Below are 21349 nucleotides of genomic sequence, written 5' to 3' on the forward strand. Positions count from 1 at the left end.
CAATAGACAGATGCACGCACACACCCACACATACAAGCAACCAACATACATAATTGACTTTGAAAGCTTGGTTTGTTTTGAAGACAAAATTTTAGACACAGTTTTGAGGAGACAGTGTGTGATGGGGGAATTTTTATAAACTTTAAGGCATAACTAAAGTTTCTGCCATTCCAAACTATCATATGTCAACACCTTTTTGGATAAAACCTCAGGTGGAATGTTAGCATCTCCTGATGCCAGATCACTGAGGAATTTGAGTGTATGCAGAGAACCTGCCAAAATATAAAGAGCACACTGTCTGAATAATCATTAATTTTACGTCTTCCCTATTCCTCTCCCCAGCAGAGCTGCTCTGTATACTTACAGTTGTAAGTACAACTAGTGAGAAATAGAACACCTGAAAAAAATTAGCCGGTATATGAATGCAAATATCTTTAGGAGTTTTATTTTCATGCATCTCTTCTTTTTTATTATTAACTTATTTATTTTGAGAGAGAGAGACTATGAGAGAGTATTCCAAGAAGGCTCTGTGCTGCTAGTGCAGAGCCCGATGAGGACCTTGATTCCACAAACCACGAGATCATGACCAGAGACAAAACCAAGAGTTAGACTCTTAACTGTCTGAGCCACCCAGGTGCCCCTCATGCATCTATTCTTTATCTTAGTTTATCCCTGTTTTATTTACTGTTTTCCCCATGCCTACAGTATTGAAATTCTGACTCAGTAATATAACAAAATAATAAAGCTTTATAGTATAAATTACCAAAAAAAAATTGGTGCAAGGGTTTTCCAGGGCCACAGTTGGGTATACAATATGATATAAAATATATCCTAAAGACGATTATCTCCTAATTTATCTCTAGATGTAATGTGGTATTTGAAAAGATTGTTTTAAATTGTCTTGCTCTTCAGGGCTTTCACTTTTGTCTACATGAAGCTGTTAAAGCAAACTGAAGCATGCATTTCCTAAATTATGATATCCAGTTGTTTCCTTCTTTATATATGGTGCAGAGCAAACATATCCATGTGCTAGGGAAGCATTATACAATTTGAATTGGTTTCTCAATCTATGGAGACATTGTGAAATCCCCAAGCATTGTATTAAAAATTATGTATGCTTTCCCTTCACTCTCTCCATACATTTTAATTGTATCTATGCTTTTCTAGGTACGTCCTTTTGTGTTAACAGTTAACAGATTGAGAAAAAAGAAAAAATGAAGTCCGATATCTGTAGCATAACATTTCTCACCTTTTTTTTTCATTATGCCTCAGAAAAGAGATTTTTTCAACAATTTTACCTAATTGCCTTCCCTGTAAAATTTTAGTACTACAGATTCACTCTATATCTGCTTTTACTGTATGTATAGCGGTGCTTTTATATGTAAAAAGACTCTAATTTTTGCCTCCCACTCCCCAAGAATCTATGTTTGCCTTTTGGCATTGATATCTTCCCCATTCAGAATGCATGCTGTGTCAACTATAGTTATAACTATATAGATATATAGTTAGGACATGTTCTCATGCATAGGGAATTTTTTTTATTTGGTTATTCTATATTATCTCTTCTGATTTCCATCTGGAAATGCTTCAATAATTATACAATTCAAGAGAAAACAGTTCTTTATTCATTTCAGAAAGAACATGGAGGATAGGAAGAGATGAGAAACAGCTAGCCTCTTCCCTTCTAAGCAAAGAGCTAAGATTTTGGTTCTCATAACTGACATATTCAGAGTTATTATTTGTTCCTGAGTGAAAGGCTATGTAAATCTATGGAAAAGGTGGTTCTAATGGACTGAGATTATCTGTCATAATCAATTCCAATAGCTCCTGGAGAAGACTCCCACTATGTAAATGATTTGAGTATCCTATATCTAACCTCAACTCTAGCCTTCCTTTAATCATGTAACTGCTCTCCCTCTAAGCCCTATATAATAAATCTGTGTTCAGGGATTATATCTTGAGCTGAAGAGTCATTTTACTAGGAAATAAATATAACAGATACTGATTTTGCAAATAATACTAATTTGTGCAAGATTGTTGATATGTGAATGATTAGAATTTACGAATTACTATTAAATATGTCAAGTATTTACTAGAAGCCAGGTACAAAGCTATTAACTTTACCTAGATTTTCTAATTTTATCCTCACAACAAACCTATAGAACAGATACTTGTATTATCCCTATTATATGTGGTGTCTAAATGTGGTGTCTGTCTGATAGGTTGGGGCAGTGACCAAATATGGGGCAATGACCAGGTGGAGGCCAAAGGAATAGAAGGTGAGAGAATTTACCTGAGACAGAACAAAGGAGATCGAAGTTTATTGACTACACTGCAAGGGAGCAGTGGACAGGGAGGCAGAGAAGAGCCTGTCTGATAGGAGGTAGTGGGAGGGGGCTGTTTTTAAAGAGGGAAGATGAGGAGGTATGGTAATATATGGAATCGCACCTTTTTTGGTAACTGTGCTTAGTTGCAAGCAGTCCATTGGTGAGTTAGGGCCATTGGATATTTTGAGGTGGGTCACCTGATGGACCTCCCTGTACTCAGCCAGGTAGTTGTTCTGGGCCGCTTCGGCACTCCATCGCCCAAACCTGCTTGCCCAAAATCAGCCTCTACATTTTATATTCAAGTAAAATAATATCTACACTGCATTTTAAATACTGGTTTTAATAGCTGACTTTATTGATGCTTATAATGGGACAGTATACAAATAAGAGTTGACTAATTTGTGTTTTACTTTTTAAATTTTAATTATACCTATGCTTCGGGTGGTAGTATCTTTCTACCTTCACAGTTGTGGACATTTTAGCAGTAAATACAAGAACAGAATAGCCACCAGGATGAAAAATGACAAACAAGAAATGTGACTTAAACTCAGAACTTCAGAGTTGGTTGTTTTGAAACTAATAACTGTCATAATCATAATTGTGATAACAGCTGACATTAGTTAACTACTTATTAAATCATCCTCACCTTCACAGCAGCACTTTTATTTTACTGAGGAGGAGACAGAAGGTCAGAGATGCTAATCATATTTCTTAGGCTCTAGACCCCAATATTTTATTAGTGGTGTTCTTGATTATTTGTTGCTGTAAGAGGTGTGAAGGATAATTAAATAGTGCCCTAGGAAAACTGAAGACATCTTACACACAGTTATCCTAATATATAATAAATAATGCTTCATTTATCTTTCACTGCTTGGGTTTTCAGAGCTGTCTGTATTTTCTGAATATAACTGCCCTGCACAACAAACTTATTCCTTTGAGGTTTAATAAAATGTACTTTTTCATTTGAAATATTTCAGTCACTTAATGATGCCATTGCCTATACTGGAAACATTATGCTAATGCATTGCAATGAAGTCTATGAGTTTAGTTAAGCTTGAGAAAAAGTTTGTAATTAACAAATTAGCATTTGAAAAAGACATTTTGAATATGTATAGTAGGAAATTCTGCTTAACTTGTGGGGTGTGTTCATAATGATTACTTCAAAATTCATGCATATGCATTTTTTTAACATGCAAATATTGGAAACCTTAGTGGACTAGTCCAGATCCAGCTAGTTTTTTTTTTTTCCAGTTAAATGACTAAAACTATAAAGAAGGCATCATGAATGCATATACTTACAAGTAGAGTCTTCTTCTCCATTTGATACAGTATTTTCTTAAATACTAAGAACAGAAAATTAAATGCATTCTATTTCATATGACTTCAAAGTAGAAGAAAATAATAATTTTAAGAATAAACATTCTTGATATCCATTTTTCTATCAAGTCTATGTTATAAACTAGAATATCATGGCGGGAGTTAATTTATCTTGTATGTTAAATTATGTTTTGGGGGATTGGATTTTGGTGTCTCACACACACAAACACATGGATATTCGATTATTAATAGAGAGTGAAAATATACCCTATGGTTCCTTTTTAAAAAACTGTCATATGTATTTGCTTCAATGTAAATTAAAGTACATTTTCTTAACTATTTCGTTAAGTAGGTCATGACTTTCCTCTATTTAGGGGACTCACTAATTCTTGATTAACTATCGGATATGATTTCAAATCTTTAGCACTGAGAGCTGTTCTACAATACAAAGCAAGTTTCTCACTGCTCATCAGATGTTCCGTTCTCATCTGATTTCTAGAGTCTTTTTATGCTTCCAATAAATACATGACCATTAAACTTTTCTCTGCCACAACCCAAAGAGTTACATCAACAACCCTTCTGCCAAGGGACTTTACCTAAGTAACGATGGTATTTTTCATTGCTGAATTTCTATAATGTTTGTAGTTGATTTGTTACATACCCTGCAAAACGGGTATGTAAGCAATTATAGCTAATTTATGATAGATAAATATGTGAATGCTCTGTGTCTCCAGCTAGAGAAAAGAAATCATGTCTTCTCTTGGTTCAATCAACCCCCAAACTCCAGTGGACAACTAAGAACAGATTTTGCCTGACCTGGCTATGGAGAGGATGGGCACTTTTTTCTAATGAACTCTCTTAATGTTTGCTCCATATTGTAATCAAAAGGAATGATTAGAGCTATAAATCCATAAAACAAATCAAATATTTTTTTTCCACACTAGTGTGATCATAGCTCTACACTAGAAAATAAGATAATTATGTGGTCTCATGAAGCTCCTACTAACAATATGCTTCCATATGTTTTAGGTTCTTGTTGTGAGTCTGGTAATATTTGGTATTTAATTCTGACTTTAAAAAAATGTATGTGTTTTTTCTTCCTTTCAGTGTTTTCACCTTTTTCATTTTATTTATTTTCTATCTAACCATAGACACTCTTTTATATACTGATACTCTTTTGTATATACTCTTTTGTATACTGATGACATAAAACCAATAAAAATCTACATTGAAAAAGCATAAGTAAGAATTAAAGTGAAGGAGTGCCTGGCACTAGGTCCAAGGACTAGGTGAGTGACATTTGAGCACAGTAGAAACACAGGGATGAAAAGTATTCCAGGCATATGGAACAGAATATGCAAAGACATAAAATAATAAATGCCTCTAGAGAAATCAAGTTGCATAGAAAGCTAGCTGAGTTATCAAATGTTATATTTAGAGAAGGCATTATGGGCGGTACTTATACTTTCCAATATAACCTAGATAATGCCTAGAAAAGGCATTAATTCATGGTTGCATATACCACCCTAGAAGAAGATATTTGCAATTTTCCATTTTCTTATGATCATGACCTCAGTTTGACAGCGGATGAGTCCCAAACTCAATACGCTCTGTCTTGAGTTGTCTAGTTCAGATTTGCTGTCTAATTTAGTTTTATTTTCTGAGAAATTTTCAATAGTCCTTTGTTCTGTTAAAACTAGACTTTGATTTTCTGAAAAAAAATTATATTTTTACAGAAACAAAAAAAAAGCAAAAAGTTTCATTCAGATGGTTTTAGTACAATTTTTTTCTGACTTCAATATAACAAGTCTCCAGTTAGACGATAACTTTTCTAAATCAATATATTAAGATTTCACTCACTAAATATAAGTAAAAATAAAGAAAAAGTTACCAGAAATATCCTTAAAATGCATATATTTTACAAGTCCCTAAAAGTCTCCGTTGTGAGTTCTTCCTTGGTGTAGTCTTTTCACCTCTTTTTATGATGGAATTTCTTTTTTAATAAGCAAATTAAAACATGAAAATATAATTATTTTGATATAATTTATAAACATGTCAAGATTATAGTATGGTTGTTGGATAACAGCTAACTGGCATTATAGATACCTTTCTGTAGGTAGCCAGAATAACAAGACTTACTGCATGGGCTCCTTCCTTCAGAAACTTTATTACTTGGTCTTAATTGTTTACTGTGTGTCCATAATAATTACTATAAATGACATATCCTCTAATATACAAATTTGATTTTAATGATGGGACATATTTCTCTCTCTAATGTGGAAGGACAAATTTTGTATTAAAGGTTAAAACAAACAAATGGGCTGTTCACAAAGCTATCCACACCATCCATGCCTTATAAAATGTGAGTTCAGTGTCAGACAAATTAATTCTCAATGCTCTTAGGAAAATACAATAAGTATATCTACACAAACAAGGTCATAAATTAAACAAGCTCTAATACATTTTATTTTAAGCATAATTTGCTCTGAGTCACTGTGAGACTCAGAGCATAATATATAATCAGAAAAACTGGGGGTCCAATCAATTAATTTATAAATCTGCTATTAAATTGTCATTTAACTAGAGTGAATGCTACACTAACACATGAGGAGAAGTTTTACATGTGAAATGAAACGTAATATTTCATTTTTTGACTTTTCCATTAAACAGTTGATGCTAGTATAAAAAGCTTTTTTTTGTAGTTGCTGTTATAATCTTGAGAATACAAATGACAATTATGTCAAATTGAAATATTTTCTTTATAATGTATTTTTTTCTTTTCTAAAACATTTATTAATGTAACCTATGCTATATGTTAATGTTTTATCATCCTTTGGTGAGTTTATTTGGTCTGCATCTAGAACTGCCCAGAAAACATGTATAATATATGTATCTAAAAGGGAAATGAAAAGGCATGAAAATATCTAATTGTGTATACTGTTAAGCTAGAGAATGAAAGATGATGACCCCTTTTTACCATCCAGCCAAGCGTGAAAGAGCAAAAGAGATTTAAAACTTCATTAATTGCTCTCACACAACGTTACAGGCCACCTGCACTTGAAAGAATTTACATTGGACCAGATGGATTACTGAATGCGATATCAAAGATTTTCAGAATGTTTGTTTTAAAAATAAACTGGATTCTAAGACAAGGGCAAGCAAAGCAATTTACAAAAATGGCAGAGCTTTTATTATTTGGACTTCTTTATAGAGGTAAGGCACATTTTTATCTCTAAAATAAAAATATACTCACCAACTACCATTTAAAATGATGAAAGTTACATACTTAAATTTACAGATGATGATATAGTCATACATTTTAACTTTGCTCTATTTATTTGGGTATTCTCAGTCTACCTGGCTGGTTTTCTTTACTAACTCCTAGACCAGTGAAATCCAGCCTTTGCCTAATATAACACTGTTCACAACTCTGATTATTCAAGCCCTAGGATAAAGATTGTTCCATATGGAAAATAAGTAAGGAAAGGTCCGAGGCTAACTTTTTTATAGAGAAAATTCATTTTCATTTGGCCTTTGATCTGTCATGTGCTATGCACTTGCATTGATAGATTCAGATCACCCACTATGTAATAGCTAGTTAAGATGGAAGCGAGCTAACTAGATGCTTTTGGGTTCAGATATATTCTGCTTTACATTTGCAACATGTTTTTAATATTTACATTTTGCAAGTGTTTCTACAGCTTAATCCACAAATTAAGTTTTACTCAGAATTTGCATTAAAGTATTTTCAAGTATTCTGTGAGCATTGATATACTGAATCAGCAAACTATAGCCAGTGGGCTGAATTTGACCCAGTGCCTGTTTTTGGAAATAAGGCCTTACTGTCACACAGCCATGCCCATTAGTTTACTTCCTGTCTGTGGCTGCTTTTGAGCTGCAGTGGTAGCACTGAATAGTCTCAACAGCGACAGTATGGTCCACAAAACCTAAAATAATTAACTATCTAGCACTTTACCAGAGTTTACGAACCTAGATATACTAGCTCACTTTGTGATCTTGGGCAAGTTTTCTTAACCTCTCTGGGCATTAGATTTTTCAACTATAAAATAGGGATAATGATAGCACCTACTTCACAGTAATTTTTCTGATGATTAAATGGATGAATATCCATTAAAATATGGATATTTCTTATAAAAGAAATACCCTTTTCTTAGGAAAAGGCCTGACCTGTCGTAGATGCAACACAAATGTTACTCAACGTTGACATCACATTTCCTAAGGAATAATGATAGGTCATGGAAGCTGAGAAATGGACTTTGCCATTTTCTTTGTGCAAATAATAACGTCGATCATGTCGTTTTGTATTATAGGCACATGTACTTTGAAGGTGGGAACCCTGGGTGTGAATGGCAGTTAACCCCTTACTTGCTGTTTAAAGAAAAGCTTCAGAAAATAAGGCAAACTCTCTAATCTTATCTGTGAAATAAAAATGATAATAATAGTAATAATAATTGTATCTCCCAACAGCCTCTGTCATCGTACAGGGCAAATGATATAAGAAATATGTAGCAAGGTGAATTGTGAAGTGCAATACAAATCACAGATTTTAATGCCTAATTAACCTTTTCTCACTTCCATGCTTTACACTTTTGGGTAATGAATATGTGTAATTATTTAGCCAAAAGGGCTAAAAAGATTAACCCTTTTGTGTCAAGTGTTGCCACATGCATCAACAGGGATGAATCTGATAGACATAACAAGTGAAAGAAGCCAGACCCAGAAAACAATGTGCAATGTGATCCCTTTATTTAAAGTTCTGCAGCTAGAAAAACTAATCTTTGGAAACAGAAAAGAATGTTAGTAGCCTCTGGGTGTGCATGCATGGAGGAAAGGTATTAATAATAAAGACTTCTGGGAGACTGGTAATATTACAGATCTTCTTTGAGGTACAAGTTACATGTATATGTTCACTCTGTACAGCCTCACTGACCTGAACAATTATGATTTGTGAACTTCACTGTAGGTATTTATACTTGAGTTTAAAAAATGACTACAATTTTTTTAAAGAAAGAAAAAGAAAGAAGATCAAATAAATATAACTGCTTGGAGAAAAATTGATTGCTTTCACAATCATGGATCTTGTTTTCTTCAATCTGATCCATTCACCTCACTCACTTCAGCACTTATGCACTTATATCTATGTTACTCTCCACAGCTTTACTCAGTCCACCAACACACATACACACATGCGTGCACACACACAGACACCTCTGTAATCAAACGGGACTCTATTTTGGCCAACCTTGTTCCCATATGGTGCCCTGAATATGAGATTTTTGACAGAATTGGTCTTTTATTTTTCCTTCTCTATAAATCCTATAATCTCCAGTTTTGCTTGAAGTCTTACGTATTTAAGATGCTGTGACCTCGATGGGACTCGTAGATCACATTTGCTCCATATCACACGCTCATTGTTGTGCTATTTTCCAAACTTTTATATGATTTTTTTTACTTTATTTATTTACATATCACTCATTTTTCCAAACTGTATATATTCTTTGAAAGCAAAATAAAAAAAAAAATTCTCAATCAAGAGCTAGGTTTACAATGGTAATATAATATATTTTTAACATTAACTTTTATTTATTTTTAAAAGGATAATACTTTATTAGTACAAAACCAAAAGTATAAAAGCTACATAGGGGAAATTAGGTTTCTTTCCCACTCTAACCCCTATGCATCTGATTTCCTTAGAAGTAACAAATGTGTTTTTTTTTTTCTTATATAGATCTCTGCTAACATCTGTGAATGATCTATGCATATGCAGTAAGCTTTCTGTTTTATAAATTGGTAGCTTACTGTAGACATTTTCTTGTACCATGTTTCATTAAATGAATCATATATCTTGAAGACCTTCCATACTGATAAGTAAAGTGAATTTAAAATATCCAAAGATACTATGGAAGCATGGAGACATGAAATTATGACACAATATCCTTTTTGCATATTACAAAGTTGCCTTCTTGGCATCATCATTTTGTAACTTTGAGAGGAAATTAAAAAGCAATGTTTATGTGTTGAACGATGCTGAAAATTGTGGGTTTTTCTCCATTTTGTCCATGTGGTTTTCCCTTATCCTTCACATGAATATATTGGATAAATATTTAGTCTATTGTTCTTGAAATGTACTCTTAAAACTATGTGAAACATTTTTAGTTTTTTTTCCCTTATTTGTTTGTTGCATTTTAGCCAGGAGTTTGTTTAAATTATACGTCAGAACTTTGGGCCTTAACTAGATGTTGAATAATATGCTGCATCTTCGAAGTGCAAATGGTTTCACTCTTGATTCCTCTGTACAACCAAAAGACAACTTGGAATTCTAAACAGATTAAAAATAGAGGTTGATGTTCATTTGGACTCTCGTAGAAAAGAAGGCTTTCTTTGACAAATCCCTCTGCTTATTAGACAAAGTGCAAAAGCATTACATCTGGAGTTCATAAGCCATTGTTTTTATGGAATTGACTCATCATACAATCCTTTCTACTCTTGAAATAAACCCATGAGTATTTGTTAAGTAAGATGCTGTATCATATGCATAGTAACACATATTCACTTATACACATAAACACCCACAAACCCCTCTATGAACACATGCTCCCTTTAGAGAGTTATGCCCTTACAAAAAATCTCGTAAAATGGAATTGCAGCATGCTTTTCAAATGGGCAGATATTGTTTTACCATTATCTTTTAATAGATTTCTGAATTCAGCTGCAGGAATTATTCTTATTCCTCCAAACCAATAACCCCTTATTTCTTTTTAAATTCAAAATGCTTTTATGATACATTTCCTTTTATTGAAAAGGAAAAAAAAGAAATAAAGCTGGGATTATTTTTGAAACGCACAATCCCCAGATACTTCAGAATTTATTTTCCATCCTCACATCTTGAAGCATGCTATTTCTTTCACATCTTTAGACTGTCGGAATCCAAACTATTGATTTGGCAAGAATAAAATTTAAGGAAACATAGTAAAAGCCTATTTATATGGGACAGGGATTTTTAGACGATTTTAGATATTTGAGAGGAGCCACTCAGATTCTGCTCCTCTTAAAATTCCTTAGGATGCCATTTTAAATGATGATGGCAATTCAGATCACTGAGATGCTTTGATGTCTTGTTTTTTTCTTTTGCAGATTGTAATCTACTTGTTCACAAGGCCTCTCCCTTGAGTATAATTTATTGTAATTGACAGTCCTCGTCCTTTGAAAAGTTTGAATTAAATTAACATAAGCATGAATGAAACTGACCAAATAAGCACATACAGTCTTTATTATTTTTATTTTTTTTTTCCTTTAGGGTCAGTGATGATATTATGTATACACTTGGCATTTGGCTATTAGCTCCTCATTGAATCACTCCAAATTTGATTAAAAGTGGATATCTCGGAGTGTAATTTAGATTCATGAAAAACTGTTAGGTTTCCCATTTAGTTCCTGGGTTTATTGAAGAACAGGGTTATTTTATGTGTGTCAGGATAAATTTTGTTCTTTCTCTTTTTTACACTAAGATCAAATGCAGACTGCAAAACTGACCGAGCATGAAATTGTTTTTAGAAATTGTGGGAGCTACTTTCGATGGCAAGAATCAGATGAACAGTTGTTAGTAAAAATGTGTGTGTGGAAAGGATGATGGTGACAGAGAAAGAAGGCTAAAAGTACAGAGATAGTAGTATAGAGCGAAAACATTCAAGAGACAAACATCTCTATAGAGTGTTTTTGCATGTTAAGGCAGTATACAAGTTTTCTGGGGTAAAGAAAAATTCTCCTTGTTTTGACTTTTCTTCATGGAAGACTGGTATGGGTTTGGGTTCGGGGCCTTATAGAAACTGCCACAGTGAAGCAATTAGACTTCATTATGGCTCTGCTTATGCGATACTAATTAACATGCCTGTTGTGTTGTTTTCCTTATTTGACCATGTGGCAGCCCACGGGTCTGACACCCTCTGTGAACCAACAGCTGAGGAAATTTTCAACGTGGCAGATTTTTTACAAAATACACCCAAACAAAAATGTAATCACACTTTTCCCGAACAACTGTATTAACAGAATGTGTTACAGCAGATCTACAATTAGTGGATTGCATTCATTTGTACTGGGGAAGAAAACAAAGGAGACTAAGGATGATTCAAGCCTATGCATACAAATAATTATACCTTGGGTCCAGAATTGAAAAGTGTTACAGCACTGTACTATATTATTTTTACTAGTAAAATCAGATCTAGTAATGTTATCATAGAAGTTAGAAGCTAAGTTGTCAGTATGTTTATAGCACCATTACAAATCTTTATAATCATCAGATAATTTATTGGACCTGTGTTTGTTATGAATTTAAGGTTCTAGATATTGGCAAATTTTGTTTTTGTTTCTTTTTGTGGAAATGGGGGTACTCTGGTTAACACAATCAGATATAATCACTGTCTACATGGATTATACAGTTTAGTGATGACATTGAGATAGAGACTGTAGACCCAACTAATACATATAATATTAACCCTGTGATATGAGGAAAGGTGGTTGGTGCTGAGAGATTGAACATGGAGGTATTAACCAGACTGTGAATTAAGGACATTTTCCTTAGAAGGTGAAAATACGCAGAGACCCAAAGTCCAATTGGAAGTTAAGCAGATGAGCTGAGGACATTAGGACACTGGGTCACATACTTTGTTACACATCAGAAGGACCTTAGAAATTATGGGTTTCTTTAAGTTACTGATGCCTGGATCTTCCCTCTAGAAATCTGATGTAATTGTTCAGAGTATGACCCAGGCATTGAGAGTTTCAGAATTTCCTTGGTGATTTTAGTGCACAACAAAGTTTAAGAACCATTGGGGAACATTGTAGGCAGATGGAAAAGGACTGTGGTAAGATAGAAGCATGGCAAAAGCTTAATAAGGCTGAACGGTCAGCTACTGCTTCTGGAAGGCACAGAAAAGAGGGAATGGAGAGAGATGTGCGGAACATGAGACTGAAGAGCTGGAAAAGGAGCTAGGCTGTGCAGGGCCTTCTAGGCCAAGACACAGAGTTAGTTAGATCTTTGCAGAGTAGTGATGGGAAGCCATTCAGGTCATATAGTAGACATGTTATCCACCTCCCACCTCCCACCTTTTCCCAGGAAACACTTGAACAAGGTTGACTGTGCTTTTTCTCTCATATTTTGACTCCTTGTCTTGTCTGTATTTTTTTTTTAAATGAACGGGAGTTATTTTTTGAGACCATTGGTGAATGCAGAAACGTAAAACTTTTCTTTTTATTCAATCTTAAGTTATCACAAAGCCGGAAAATGTATAAAAGATCAAGATGGTTTTTGAGTAGTCATTAGATGAACTTCTAGCCCTCTGGTCTCCCAGCCACCCGAGGTAGATCTAAGCCAGACTGAGTTTTCAAGTGCAGTTGCACATGACAATTACTTATGATATATATGTATATTTTTAGAGCTGTTTTAGGTTCATAGCAAAATCAAGAGGGAGGTACAGAGTTTACCATATACGTCCTGCCTCCGCATGTGCATAGCCTTCCCCATTATCAACACCCTCCATCAAAATGGTGTATATTTGTTACAATTAGTGAACCCACACTAACACATCATTACCATCCAGAGTATGTAGTTTACATTATGGTTTTCTCTTGTTATATATTCTCTGGGGTTGAGCAAATATAAAATGACATGTATCCATCATTATGTTCTCATATAAGCTATTTTCACTGTCCTGTGTTCTACCAATTCATTTCTCCGCCACCACCCCACCAGTCCCTGGCAACCCCTCATCTCTTTATTGTCTCCATAATTTTGCCTTTTTCCAGAATAGCATATACTTGGAATCATACAGTGTGTAGCCTTTTCAGATTGGTTCTTTCACTTAGTAATAGGCATTTAAGTTTCCCCCATGAATTCCTAAGACTTAATATCTCATTTCTTTTTAAGGCTGAATAGTATTTCATTATCTAGATGTACCATAGTCAGTTTGTCCTTTATCTATGAAAGACATCTTGGTTGCTCCCTGGTTTTGGCAATTATGCATAAAGTTGCTATAAACATCCATGTTCAAGGGTTTGTTCAGATGTAAGGTTTTGGCTGTTTTGGATAAATACTAAGGGGCATGATTCGTGATTGCCGGAGGGAAATTTTTATAAACACTGATGTCCAAGCCCAAACAAGTCAACCTGGGGGTGATATCTAAGCATAGTTTTTGAGGTTCCATTAATGGATCTAATGTTCAACTAGAGTTAATAGTTACTCACCTACTGGATAAATCTTTTTGAATTCAGTTAATCTTTGGTCACATTACTCTTCAGACTGAACAAGAATCTCTGGGTTTTTGGAAATGAGAGGCACTTAAAATGAGTGCCCTTAGGTGTTTGTCTAAGTACCCATTTCGTAGAACAGAGATGATTTCTTTTAAGGCAGAGCCAGTTAAAAGAACCAACTTCCAGGATGCTTGTGATGAGATGACAGAATCTCTTCCTCCCCTGGAAGTTTGCCATAGACCATTGCACATTTACCATATTGTATTTTCAATTGTCTATCATCTACAATCTAACTTTAAACATTTGTACTTCTGTCACTTGGTTCTGATTATTTTCCCACATTTATGTCAAATCCACACAATTTTATCAATGCCTTTGCTTTTCTAGACCCCACTGAACACTCCACGTCTGTACATTTAAGAGAAGACAAAGAAAGTGCCCAACAAAAGAAGTAAAAGAAGTTTGTACAGGATAAAAAAGGCAGGAAACAGACCTTGAACATGGGTAGAAAGGAGAAAAACAGACCATGTCTGGGAGAGAGGGCACACTGACATGAAGAAGCATACATATGAAGGTCAGAAAGAGGAAGAGGAGTCACTGGACAAGTGCCAAGATGGTTGAAAAACCAGGCAGCAGATGCAGGAGTCTGTCAATGGATGGCTACCCAAGGAGACAGGGCATTAAGCTTGTGGGTTATTCAGCAAAGCCTCCTCAACCAAATAATGAATGGAATTAAAGTCATCAAAGGATTCAGTGATAGGGAAATGAAGCCTTTTGGGTGAAGAATTCCAGGGAAATTCTGAGGGCTGCGACACAGATGTAGGGAAATTCTCAGCATGAGCTGAACAATATTCCAACAGAGTTTGAAAGTTAGAGCTCAAATTGAGTATTAGAACCATACCAACTAGCACTGGGGAAGACAGTGATTTAATAATAATTCTTAGTAACTCAGGCATGTAGAATGATTTTCTAAAGATCAAGGTTAGCAGATTATGCCTTTTACCTGCACTGAATTTCAGATCTGGAAAGGAACTCCCAAATCAGCCAGTCCAAACCTCTCATCTAACAAGTGAGAACACTGAGGCTAACTGATTTGCCAAGCTAACAAATTTGTGAGGCGGGGGGTGGGGAAGGCATAGAATCCAGACTGCTAACCTCACAGGCCTTTTGTCTTCTTACTCTGTCATGTTGTCTTCAGACCAGGGGAAAATCTAAGGAGACTGAATTGCAGTGGGGAAAGGCTTACATCAGTCGTGGAAAATTGTAATGAGGGTTATTTGATACTGTGAAAGTATAGTGTTGAAGCTGGTGCACCATAACATTCACAGCTGACTAAATAGCATGTTGTCATCAGCAGAGAAGTGAACAGAACACCTCGATGGGAACTGAGGAGACTCGAGTTCACATTCTTTTCTGTTATGAACAAATCCATTCATCCATTCATTCAATCATGTCTCTTGTGTACATGTCAGTATGCTGGGCGCTGTACAGTAGAATAGATACACACTGAATGAAGGTGCTTCTAGTTAGTAGGGAAGATAAGGCAAATGCGAACATAATTACAATAAAACACTGGATATGAAAAGTCTGTTATAATGTCTAGAATAGATCCGTAGCCAGGAAATCTGAGAAGTCAGAGGTGTTATTTTCTTCTTTTGTGGTGAACAGAATTATGGGAGTCCAGGAAATTTCACAGAAAAAAAAATAGAATTTGAACTAGATTTTGAATGATAAGTAGGATGTATATAGTGAAGAAGAAGGAAAAAGTATTTTAAAAAGGAAAAAATAAGCATGTGTGAATAAAAATCAGTGATGCTGAACTGACTGTGAAATGTTTTTAAAAATAAAGTGAGGGAAGTGAATTGGAGTTGTATCCAGGCAAACCTAAAATATGAGGCTAAGTGTTGTTTAAATTGACATTGAGATGGGGATGGGACACTGGAATAGTGAGACGTGGCATGGGGGTGCCAGGATGTATTTTAGGAAGAACAGCTACCGAGAGAGCTGAGGGTGATTTGGAGAGAACAAAGAAGGAAAGTCAAGAGATGTGTTAGTTAAGTCATGACAGCAAAATCTTAGCTGAGACTAATTGAGAGTGGGAGTAGAGAAGCAGCTGTAAGAATAAAGCCTATGACACAGATGAAAGAGCAGAGGAATGACAGGCAAGGTCTGCCAATTAGACGGAACTAAAATAAGGAAGATGGGGACTCCAAGTTACTTCAAAGATTCTGAGCCTGGGTGACACAGAAAAAGGCAGACTCATGAAAATAAATATGGAATGCAAATATTTCCATAACACTCATCATTTTCTCATACTTTGAAAAAATAACTCATTCTTTCACCCATAAACATATAAATCTGCCATACGTGTTATATATGGTGTATACACAACATGGGTAGCAATGCATATGCCGTAACTTTAATCACTTTTGCAGATTAGCATAGATTCAGAGCCAAAAAGAAATTGATACAGAATTTAATATATAATGCTGTAGGGAAATCACATGTTTGTGATTGCTCTTGTTTAAGCTGTTGAACTCTGCATAGAGTTTTATCCATTTGCAAAAAGTCTCTTCCATATTCCAAAATATATTCAAAGAAAGAGTTATTGAGACAGTTAATTTAGTCTATAGTGCAGCCACTCAGAATTAAAGATAATCAATACTAGCTTAAGATTCAGGCTCTAACTGGATATCTAGGCAGGGACCCCAAGAGATGGTTATTCCTTTTAACTCAATTTAGTACAATGTAGGAAGCATGAATGTAGCAGCCCAACCCATCTGTTCTTTTTTCTAATTTTAAAAAGGTTATTTTTACATTAGTCTTTGGAATTTTTAGTTCTGTCTCTGCTATGCTACACAAGATACTATTGCTAACAGGCTGAAAGGAAAAAAAGTAAGTTTTTGGTAAGAGGAAGAAAAAAGTGTGGGACATTAAACCCAGTCATTTTCCCATTTGGCATCCTTTACGTTTTTCTTTCTTTCTTTCTTTCTTTCTTTCTTTCTTTCTTTCTTTCTTTCTTTCTTCCTTTCTTCCTTTCGTTCTTTCGTTCTTTCGTTCTTTCGTTCTTTCTTTCGTTCTTTTCGTTCTTTTCGTTCTTTTCTTTCTTTCTTACACTCCTTGCCCAGTGTGGGGCTTGAACTCCTAACACTATCAAGAGTAGCAGGCTTTACAGACTGAGCCAGTCAGGTGACTTTTTTTTTTTTGAGAGGGAGGGAGAGAGCACATGCATGAGCTGGTGGGGGTGGGGTAGTGAAGGGCAGAGAGAGAATCTCTCTCTCTCTCTCTCTCTCTTTTAACTAGGCAAAGAACTTTATTAATCTTGTTTCAAACTTTATTCCCAGGCTTCTTCAGCTTAATTAGCTGCAAAGAATGAATTGTGTATAAGCAAGTACTGAAAAGAGCGGCAGTGTCCAAGGAGCTTGGGCTTAAAAATATTAGAGATCTCGATTTTATCAGATCCATGAACAACATTTTTACAAAGCAGTCAAAATATAAAATAGCAGCTCCCAGTAACTTCTTTAAGTTTTATCTTCTTCAGAAGTTGACTCAATTTAGTTTGCTTCATTCTTGGAAGCTTCATCAAGATTCTCCACAAGATCTGGAACTTCCTCCTCCTCCTCTCCGGTAGCAACTGGTGCCTTTCCATCCACAGGTTGTCTGGCGGAGCTTTAGGCAGCCTTCTTAAACTGGTCAGACTGTCTGCACCGAGCTGGTGTAAGACACCGGGTAGCATCTCTGTCGGCTGCTTTGTCTCAGCGTGGCCTGCGACGGTGCAAGTGTTCGCGCCAGGGATGCCTGAACTTGAGGCTTGTTAAAGTGGATCACTGTCCCTTGGTTTGTGAACATGTTCACTTCCTCAGTACCTGAGATCTTGTTTACCCTTAACTTCTTTAAGGAGAAGTGAAGTTTTTTATCATCTGCTGTAGCTGTTCTGTGAACCACCTGCTTCTTTGTGCGAGCAGTTCCTTTCCCCCCAATGCGCACGTGTGCTTGCAGTTTGGCGAGTTTCTCCCGGTTCAGGATAGTTTCTTTCATCTTGTTGGAGCGGAGATGGGACCGCGCTGGGGACTAGGGTTGGCACTCAGGGGGTCTCTGGTGGACCAGCTGAGATTAGGCGCAGACACGTGCCCACGCAAGATGGCAGCTAGGGTGGGGCGGGGTGCTCCACCCTATGAACTTGGGATCATGCCCTAAGCTGAAATCAAGAGTCCGATGCTCAATGGACTGAGGCACCTACGTGTTCTGTTTCACTTTTGAATAAACCATGTGACCTTTTACTTTTCTTTTCTCTCTCTTTCTCTCCACCTCAAGTTTTTGTTTTTGTTTTTTCATTAAAACTTCTGCATTTTGGATAATGGGTATATCCGGAATTTCTTTATAGGAGAGGCTTAAGGGCTATAATCTGGCTGAAATAGAGGCAGTTGGGGATTTGTCTTGAACCTACACTGAAATAATAGGTGCATTTTAAAAATTTAAACTACACAATACTGATTTAAAAGGATGACATACTTTTCTAAACATATTTTTATTCATAATTTTCATGCCGATCCCCTAAGATGTTGTTATTGTTAGTAGTAATGTTCTTGTCAAGATAATTACTAATGGTGACTGAGAGAGATGCTAATTAGATTCCATCATTGCTGATAATATAATCAATTTCATTAGCAAGATGCAATTTATGAAATGATACTCAATAGTGGATTCTAACTATTCATATGTAGCTTTCATAATGATAGAATAATATAGGTATATTTTATACAGAGATCCATGTATTTACTCATGTATCAGTATACCCATTCATCAAATATTTAATGAGATCCTATCACACATATAATTATGGATATCTAAATTCACATGTGTACAAAAATAAAAGTTTTTGTATATCATCTATTTGCAAAATAGACATTTCTATTTGCAAATGAAAAATTCCCTTTTCTATCCCCTCCCCTGGACTCCTAATAATGGCTGAAATGAAACTTCTTCTTAGTCCAGAAGCCATTTGTCAAATTTGTGACTTCAGATATTACCAGAGCATGGTGGCTAAACATGGCTAAACGTGGTGGTGGCTAAATGTGGAACTGTAGCTAAACTGCTAAGTTTTGGCACACACTAGCTGTGTGTCCTCAGGCAAGTTGCTTGACCTCTCTGAGCCTGTTTTGTCATTAATGAGATGAATATAATAATAGTACCAATCCCATAAGGTGGTTGTAAAGATTGATGGAACTAACACCAATAAATTACTGAGAATAGTGTCTTGTTCATAGTAAGCACTTAATTTAAGCATACAGTTATATTTCTGACTAAAGCCTCACTTCTCTTCACACATACATAAGTATTAGGCTTAACCCTTCACTTTTCACAATCATTCTCAAATAATTTTAAGTTGTACTTGCTAAGCAAATAAAACCAATAAACCAGTAAGTGTACCCTTATATATTTCCATATATTTAACAAACATCTTGAGCTTTAAATTTTTATTTATTATTTTTTAATGATTATTTATTTTTGAGAGAGAGAGAGAGTGTGTGATAGGGGAGGGGAAGAGAGAGAAGGTGACACAGAATGTGAAGCACATTCCAGGCTCTGGCCTGTCAGCCCAGAGCCCATTGCGGGGCTTGAACTCATGAACCGTGAGATCATGACCTGAGCGGAAGTCAGATGCTTAATCAACTGAGCCACCCAGGCACCTCTTGAGCTATAAATTCCTAAAAGTTTTGGTAATTATGGGCACCAAATCTAGGTGATAATGCCATATTTCCAAATCTCTTCTACTGTGTTATGAATCATTCTATTATTTTGAAAGCTTTAAAATCAACTGTAATTTCAAGTGCCTCATTTGTGCAGTAGGTAGCACTTTAATCCCATAAAATCAACTGTACTTTCAAATATTTATTGGAAAATGTGCTAAATATCTTCTAAATAAAAATACATTAATATAGCTGAAATACGTACTTGAAAGGCAACAACAGCCTCTGGCTGTGACCTTTGTAGTGAGAAAGTCACCCAGAAAATGGCCAAGGAAATTTCATCATTTATTTCCCACTTCTATTCAAAGTCGTAGATACCTTTGCATCCCAATAGGATAAAGTCAGCTTTAGGTTGTATATAAAATACAAATTGAGTAAGGGAATGTGCTCTTTCTGTTCACATTTTTTCCATCCACATCTGATAGAAAACATCACTAATATTTCTTTCTTGAAAATGAACAAATAGCTAATTTTAGCCCCTCCATTCCTGAACTTCATGCTACCAAATTCAATGCTAGGTTTTACTAATTCCCTCAGAATACACATTCGTTTCTAGATATGAGTAAGTAATAGTACATCCAAGCCAAGGTCTTTCTATATTGCTACAAAGCACAATAGGTTAGCTGGAAGAATCTGATAGCTCCTGACCACAGCCAGCATCAACTTGCTAGCTAAACTACTTGGGTGAGTGAGTCTAGTTGGAAACAGATTTTCTAGCTCCAGTCAATCCTTAAAATGACTCTACAATGGCTGAAATCTATCTGCAACTGGTGAAAGACATTGAGCCAGAACTACCCTGTTCACCCACTTGTGAACTGACTCAGGAACCGTGAAGTAAACTATGTTAATTGTTTTGAAACCCCCAAGATAATGAAGCCCCAAGATAAATGAAACTCTAGTAAACTGTGAAAAGCAAAAAAAAAAAAAAAACAAAAAACAAAACAAACCCAACCCATATATTTGATATGGGGATAGGGTAGAAGTATTGTTTTGACACCATCTATATTCCTATAATATAAATATTCCATGTTTATAACAGAGTGGAAATGTCTACATTTATTCATCAACTAATATTAGACAGCATCTACTGTGTCAGTGTATGAAATAATAGATATGTCTTGCCTTCACAAAGCTTACCGTTGAGTAGGAAAGACAGATCATTGAGAAGACAATTAAAATAAAAATGAGAAGTCAAGAACTCGGGATAAGCTGAGGTTTTTCTGGGAATGCTGAATCAAGCAATGTTTTAAGAAGAATTAAATCTCCACTTCACCTTTGTACATTGATACATTGCTGGGCTTCCTTTCTAAATGAAAAGCAGAGTGATAGAAAATGGACGCATGTAGCTCTGTTTAGTGGAAAAGCTTTCCTTCTCAACACCAAGTAATGTGTCTTATAGGTACCCTTAAAGTTTAAACCTATAAATATTCTACCTCATTAAGCATAAGGACCAGCCATGGACATATGCCACTAGTGTCCACTTTCCTTCAGAGATTTAGGGTGATGGGAAGATAAAGGGTCTGCTTACCAGATGGAGCTTGTCAGATTAGCAATTGGAGCAGAGTAAATATCACCGTCATATTGTTTTTTGAAGCACAAAGAACTCCCTTTGTATAACGCATGTGCATATTTAATAGTTTAAAACAAAACAGCTCAGCAGAAGGTTGGCTGGTGGTTGTACCTCTAGCA

The 21349-nt window shown here is 35.5% G+C and overlaps 1 protein-coding gene and 1 pseudogene across 1 annotated transcript in view; one reads left to right on the forward strand and one right to left on the reverse strand.

Moving 5' to 3' along the window:
- Positions 1 to 21349, forward strand: part of ROBO2 (roundabout guidance receptor 2) — a 608353-nt gene that overhangs the window by 239919 nt on the left and 347085 nt on the right. The window lies entirely within an intron of this gene.
- Positions 17465 to 17948, reverse strand: LOC144232792 (transcription factor BTF3 pseudogene; annotated as a pseudogene).

The sequence above is a fragment of the Crocuta crocuta genome, unplaced genomic scaffold, assembly GCF_008692635.1.
Source record: "Crocuta crocuta isolate KB4526 unplaced genomic scaffold, BGI_CrCroc_1.0 scaffold174, whole genome shotgun sequence".
NCBI lineage: Eukaryota > Metazoa > Chordata > Mammalia > Carnivora > Hyaenidae > Crocuta > Crocuta crocuta.